Consider the following 7,200-nt stretch of genomic DNA (forward strand, 5'->3'; position numbering starts at 1 on the left):
ACTTGGCAGGAACTGATGTACCCTGGTCTCGGCATTTCTCCCTTTGTGGATTTGAACACACACCTGATACCCACTTCTCCTTCAGTTCTGTGCCTATATGCAATGAGCAGAGAGCTGAAAGAATGTGATGCTTGACTTTTTTTTCTTAGTTTCTGGTCTTGTGGTTTATGTGTTTGTTTTGATTTGCGTTTTCTCCATCTGCTATGGCATCCAGTAGGTGGTCACGCTGGGAGCAGGTTTCTTTGGCTTGAGAGCAAGGGAAAAGAGTCTTCCAAATCCATGTTTTCACTGAAACGTTTGTGACACCACCTTGAGTATGCTTAAATGTTTTTTCCTGTAGTTTTGGATTTTCTGCTGAGTTTTGTGTGTGAACAACAGCACAATTTCTAAGTGAAAAGGGTAAGAATTATAATATAGCTTCATATCTATTTCACCTAGAATGTTTGTTATGTTCTATCTTCCTAATTGCTCTTTTCCTCTCATTCTCCCTTATTCCCATGTGCAGAAGAATAAGTATATTTAGTTTTAGAATATAAGTGTTTATTTTGCCTACAAAAATTATTATATAAAAATTCAAACTGGGGACACCCAAGGACACAATAATTCTAGGCTTAACACCATCCGTCAACTTCACTCTAACCCCAAACCTCTTTTGTCCTGATTCTTGCACTGGAGAGTGGGAAAGGAACATGATCTTTCTGATGCCTTTGCTACCTGATCCCTGGATGCTGTCTTACTCTTTGCAGTGGGATATAATTTCTATGGAGTTCATGTAGATGGCTTCAGAAAAAGGGATTTCTGGCACATCAACCTTTCAGTACAGACAGAATAATATTCCAAAGCTTAGTCAAAAATGTTGGATTGATTAACTCCCATATTAAAGAAAATATAGTTTCCAACATGCATGCTTTTATGTGCTTATGTTCTTTAGAGATCATGGCCTTCTGCTTTGGAACTTCATGGAAACGGAACTGCATTAAAACTTTGTGGTGCACATTCTCTTTGGGATAGATTTGATAAATCTTCCTTTCAAGCAAATAGATGCTTATTGATTTGCTTTTTTTTCTTTTTAAAATATATTCTGATTTTTATCTGGTCTGTTTGAAGAAAATGAAATGTATCAGGAGTTAAATATGTCATGTATTGCTTCCCTGACCTACTGATGAATCCTGTGTGATATTTACTGTGTATCAGCTAGAAGCTGAGATTTGTGCTTAATATGAAATAGCTTCTGGCTACAATGAACAGTTTCCAGCTCTGGGGTTTATGTTAATACAACTTTCTTGACACTGATAACAAGTAGAAAATGCAATTCTTCATGTCTTGTCAGCCTTTATCCCTCACTTTCATGCCTCTGTTGCGATTATCCATGACTTGGATACCTTAATGCCATTTATTTGGAAATGTTGCTGTGAGAATTACAAAAGACTGTGGAGAGGTAAAAATGATGTCTGTTGTGTTTACGTAAATCTGGGGCTTTGCCTCCATCTCTAGCCCCATGTTTAAAGAAAGGCCAAATTATAGGAGGAAAGAATTAAGAAATGTAGCTCAGAAGGAGACAAAGGAGGCGTCTTGAACCAACCAGTACCCACACCATCAGTCAGCTGGGCTCACCCAAGTTTTCTGCTCCATGACATATCACAGAGACAGAGCAACAAGATGCCATTCCTGCCGAATATTACTCCTAAGATTCTTCCTTAAAGCAATTCTGGATGACAGGAAATAGAGTCTGCTCTCAGCGATAGGAATGTTAGTACCCACTAAATACTCCTCTTGCACCCTGATGCTTTTTCTGACTCTTGAAAATTGAAGTCACTGACTATGTCTGGTCAATCAATGGCAACCAGTAGTGTGTTGCTTCTGAGTAGAGGAAGGTAAGACACAGAGACTCTGGAATCCGTATGTTGAGATGGCAGCACCAAAAAGTGGGATAGTGAGGCCAGAGGAAAGCACCCCTGTTTTCTGGACATTTATACAAGAGAGGCAGGATACTGTGTTAAGCACTGTGATGCTAGGTTAATTTCTCATGACAGTATAGGTTACTTCCCCCTTCTGACCTCCTCTCTGCTTTGCACTGTTAGGAAATATGCTCATATTGAGATACTGTCCTGAGTATCTCATCCTTGTCTTAAAAGTTTTATTTCAGCAACAGTAGCAAGGCTTACCTTAGAAGCCTGACATAGACTTTTTTTCCCCCCAAAGAACAACCTTGCAAGCACTGCAAACTTGCTTTTTGTATTATTAAACGGCTGCTATTTTGACGTGTTATTTACCTGACTAAAAGATAAGGTATCATTCGCCAATAATATTAATGTCAACATTGTTGCTAAGGTTTTAATAACCCACATCTGACCCTTATACCTTTATAGTGCTAGCCAAAGAAACTCCAGTTGACAGGAAGGTAAGCAGGGTCACAACTTGTTTTAGCCACTAAATGCTACTAAATCTTTCTACATGCCTCATGGTTGGTGCTCGTGTCCAGAAGTAAATAGCCATATGTTTTAGACTTCATTATTAGAGCGGTTTTCTAATTACCATTTTTTAAAAAAGAAAATGGAACTCAGACTCTTGTATTATATAAAAGCAATCAGTTGGCAGATTGACCCGGTGATGAAGGGATAGACCTGTTTCTACGGCTTGGCTACTTTTCTTTCTCTCACACCCCCTTCTTCTGACTGCTGTTTGTTTAGAGTTTGAGAGAGTCAGGGCCAGGTTGAGCACCAGCAGGGGACCACTGTGGTTCTGGAGACAGAAAAGGAGGAGAAAACAGTACTGAACTTGTTTCTAGCTTTGCTTTTGCTTTTCTACCTGAGAAATAAATTGATATAATGCCTAAGACAGCAAATTCGGCACACTATGTGGTCACTTTAGTGTAAGAAACTCAAACTTAATGTCATTGCTGACTGCTTGCTTACTGCTGAGTGCACATACCTGTGAGAACCACAGCACGAGTCTGTACCTTTAGGGTGCACTAATATACACTGAGAACAATGGCTTCTCAAAATCCAAAAAGATATGTCAGTTTAGGGGAAAAATCTGTTACTAGACAATTTGGTCAGTTTGAATTCCTGTGTTTACAGCTGTGATCTTGGAAAGATGCCGGTGCTTTCTGCCTATCAGTCTTCCTGCTGTATGTCGGGGGCCATTCTGGTTGGAAAAACACCTTAATGTGTCTTCATCCATTGCTGAAGATATCTGTGGGTGTATAACAGACCACATCAAAATCCTGTGAGAAAGCAACAGGTTACCACTTCCTGTTCTCCAGGGTTGGCAGGGAGGCTACTGTATGTGGTTTTACAAATCGCTAACTCTATGGCTTTCCGCTGAGCCCAGAAAGCCTCAAATGATGGTTTTTCTCCTTCCAAGGGCTCTTTCCATGGACCTTCAATCATCATTAGTTTAGTTTCTATTTCCCAGTGGGAACCTCACACCCCTGCTCCTAGGATACCTGCCAGAATTTCGATGCCAAAGCATAGTGTACGACCAAGTCCAGAGTTACTGTAAGGAGGAGCTATGTAAGAGGAGGGATGTCAGGGAGCAGGGCTTCCCCAGAGGCTACAGATGTAACATTCTAACTTCCTTCCATGTTTGTAACGGTCAGGGTGGCAAAGAGAGAAGCAGGCATCTTAATCACCATCTAATTCTGCCAAACCCCAGAGTTCTAGAGCAGTGTTTGAGCTTTAGCCTGCTTGTCACAGACATACAAGGCTGACAGGTGCTTATCATCCATCAAATGTCCTGCCAGCACCATGGCAAAAGAACCTGTTTCTGCTCCTACAGCTCTTGGCTGACCCCACTCTCATTCTGAGTTTAATACCTCATCTCTCCTCCGCTTACTCATGGCTGCTCATATTGCTGTCTGTGTGACCTTTGTTCTTGCTCCAAACTGCTACCTCACTCTTTCTTCCTGTCTCCTAGTCACCCTTCCCTGGGAAAGGAATGTGTGAGTATTTAGTGGGTTACTCTTAATTCCCTTTCAAGTCACCAAGTCATCTCACAGCCTTTATACATCCCACCCACCTCTGTCCAGACACCCACTCTGATTCCTTTAGCCTTGGTCAGACTTGGGCACGTGGTGGGGTAGTTATAGGAAACAAAGCGGCAGACATTGAGAATGGAGTAGTCTCCCGTGGGTCAAGAAGAGTGTGCCTCTTCTTTTGTGAAGAACCCCCATTTCTCTTCTACTCCAACCGCCTTTGCTTTCATGGTCAGCTCTCTCACGAAGAAGAAACCTGAACAGTCTGTTGAGTGCCTGGCTAGAAAAGCATGGAACAGGTGCGCTCCTTGCTCCAGTTGCCACTGGCCTTGTTGTGCATGTGAACTTTGTAATTAACCGCATCTTAGGCATTTTCCTACACCCGTTTCTCCTTTGTATCCCGGTCTCAGATGATGTTCTTTCTTTTCCTGTAATTGCTATGCTGAGAAAATAGCTGATGTCCATATGATATTATGTGTTAGAAATAACTAGATGTTACCAAAAAGACTTTGGTAGTTTGGAAGATCCTGTCTCAAAAGCTCTATTAATTTCTAAATCTAAACCACTGCAAGGCCGTGGGATTTTTGTTTCTCTTGAAATATGAAACAAAGTATCTTTTAAAGTATTTGTGAAACTTGGTAATAGTAACTACTTGCTGATGGGGAAGCTTGGCTGCTAGCTCTTCATTTTGCCCTAGGTGGCTTTTATTAGCTGTTACAGAATGAGCTCTGTTATCATTGTTGCAGTTTGGAGATCAAGGTCTTGCTTTTAGTCCATGCAGGTCTTGAACTCTAACCCCCTGCCTTTACCTACCCAAGTGTAAAATTAGCCTTTTAAAGACTCTCTTCTCTCTGATATCTTAACTTGTTATTCTTTTCATAGGCTAGGGTTGTCATGTGAGGAATCCCTGTTTATGTGGAAAACAGTGTAGACACCCTTGATAGGGTACTGTGAGCAGCCGGGTGAGAACCCTTTGTACACACAGACTCCTTCAATCCTTTCAAAGAGTTATCAGGGACAGAATGTGCTTGTTTATGGACTAGGTGCAGAGTGGAGGGAGGAGAGATGCTTGGTTCATACAGGACATGACAGAGTAAAATGAATAGAAACGGGGACCTTTTATAAGTCTTTTGTAAACTTGACACACAAACTTGAGGTTTCTGGACCATCAGGATCTTAAATGAGAAAAACGCCTCCATATGATCCAACTGTAAAATATTTTCTTAATTAATTATTAGTGGGGGAAGGCCCCTTGTGAGTGGTGCTATCACTAGGCTGCTGGTGGTGCTTGGCTCTATTAGAAAGCAGAGTAAGCAAACCATGGGAAGCAAGCCAGTGAGCCTCACTGCTCCATGGCCTCTGCATCTGCTCTTGCCTCCGAAGTTCCTGTCCTGTTTGCATTCCTAATGACTTCCTTCAGTGATAAACAGCAATATGGAAGTATAAGCCCAATAAACCGTTTCCTCCCTAACTTGCTTTTTGGTTATGGTGTTCCTTTACAGCAACAGAAACAATAGACATCTGTTATGGTTTATCTTTCTGTAGAAACTGTTTCGTCTTAGTTGATTCTTTGTAAAGAGCCCTGTTGTGAGATTCCTTTGACATGAGGGCAATTATAAATATCCACCTTAAAGCTTCACATAGCTTGCCTTGCTGTCTATAGAGATCCTTAAGGTCTCTGTGGTCCAACCTCAGATAGGCTTGACTTAGCTGGTGACCTGAGGTTGTACTGATGTAAGTGTGACTGTGAAGGATTGATGTCTAATCGCTCCATGGCCCCAGATACAAATCTGTGACGGAGAAGCACTGGAGTAGGTACGGTTGGCTTTCATGTGGTTATTCCTTAGAGAAAAAATTATTTACAACAACGACTGTTCCTGAGCTGCACTCTGGCAAACAGTCGGGATAATGCCACATCCAGTGGTTGTGCAGCCAGAAAGGCCAGCTGCTGATGGGTAACTAGTGTGTCATGGAGGTCCAGGTATAACGCTGTTTTGTTCACCGGCTTGGGGAAAGTAGATCAGCTGTACACGCAGAATTGACTCCACCCTCCCCATGCTGGATACAGAAAATTCAAACAGCACAGAAGAAAACGGTCTTCCTGTCCTGATAGATAGTTGAGTTAACAATGAGAAAATAACTTTGGTTCTCATCTGAGAGGAAATCAAGGTTTTATTTTCCTTTTAAAAACCGAGAATTCTAAGTAAGCTACAGGATACTTACTTTTCTTGGGTTTTGCATGAATCTTTGTCAAGACTTTAGAATTTTCTTTATCAACTATAAAAATATATAGTTGACCATTTTAACAACATAGGTGATTGATTTTACATAGCAAAAAGACTTATCAGAGAATACAATGATCTTTTTCAAGCATGCTTTAATTACAGTGACTCATTGTAAATGCTTTTTGAAAATTTCAAACTGATGCATGTGTGACTGGTGTGTTACTTTGCATTTGGGATTTTATTCCTTTTGATTTAATTACTCAAAGACTTTTGTTTTGGTCTGTGATTCTTACTTACTGTTGAACAACTGTAATCTCCCAAAGTGAAGTACCAGGCAGGTGGTTCCTGGTGAGAGGGTATTGACAGGAATAATGAGGATGAAAAGCAGTTTTGCCTTGTGTAAGATTCAGAACACATTCCTTTCACTGAGGGGAAGGCTCAGTTTGCTGTAGCGGTGCTTGATTTTCAGTTTGATTGAGTGCTGGAGACATAATGCTCTTCTTGAAAGCTTGGCATGTCACCTTTGAGCGCATATGTAGACGGAGCGAGTGATTTTCTCTAGTGAGACTCAGGGATGGGCTGGACCATTGCTTTGCCTGTCCTAAGAGAGTTTGCGCTGGAGATGATATTGTGGCTAATGGTGCAATTAACTTTCAGCCTTTGAGGAAAGATCATGGTGTCCAGTACTATAACTCATAATTTCCCAATAGTGTGAAGATTTTCTTTGTTCATGCTTCTTTAAGTAAGTACTTTCTTGTTTGTTTGTTTTTTTTTTTTTTTCTAAAACTTGGGGTGTTTTTCTTTGTAGTGTGCACTGATTTTATATACAATCTATTAACTCCATGTATAATTTGGAAGGATATAGATAGCCGAACAATAGTTTATTTTATATGAAGCTTCATATCTCATTGTCTTTTCCTGTTTGGGGAGAATGAACACTTAGGACATCGTGCAGAATATGTAACAAGTGAAGGACTTAGAAATTGTATTAGGTATTTA

Source organism: Micromys minutus (assembly GCF_963924665.1).
Source record: "Micromys minutus genome assembly, chromosome: 1".
In the NCBI taxonomy this organism is placed as follows: Eukaryota; Metazoa; Chordata; class Mammalia; order Rodentia; family Muridae; genus Micromys; species Micromys minutus.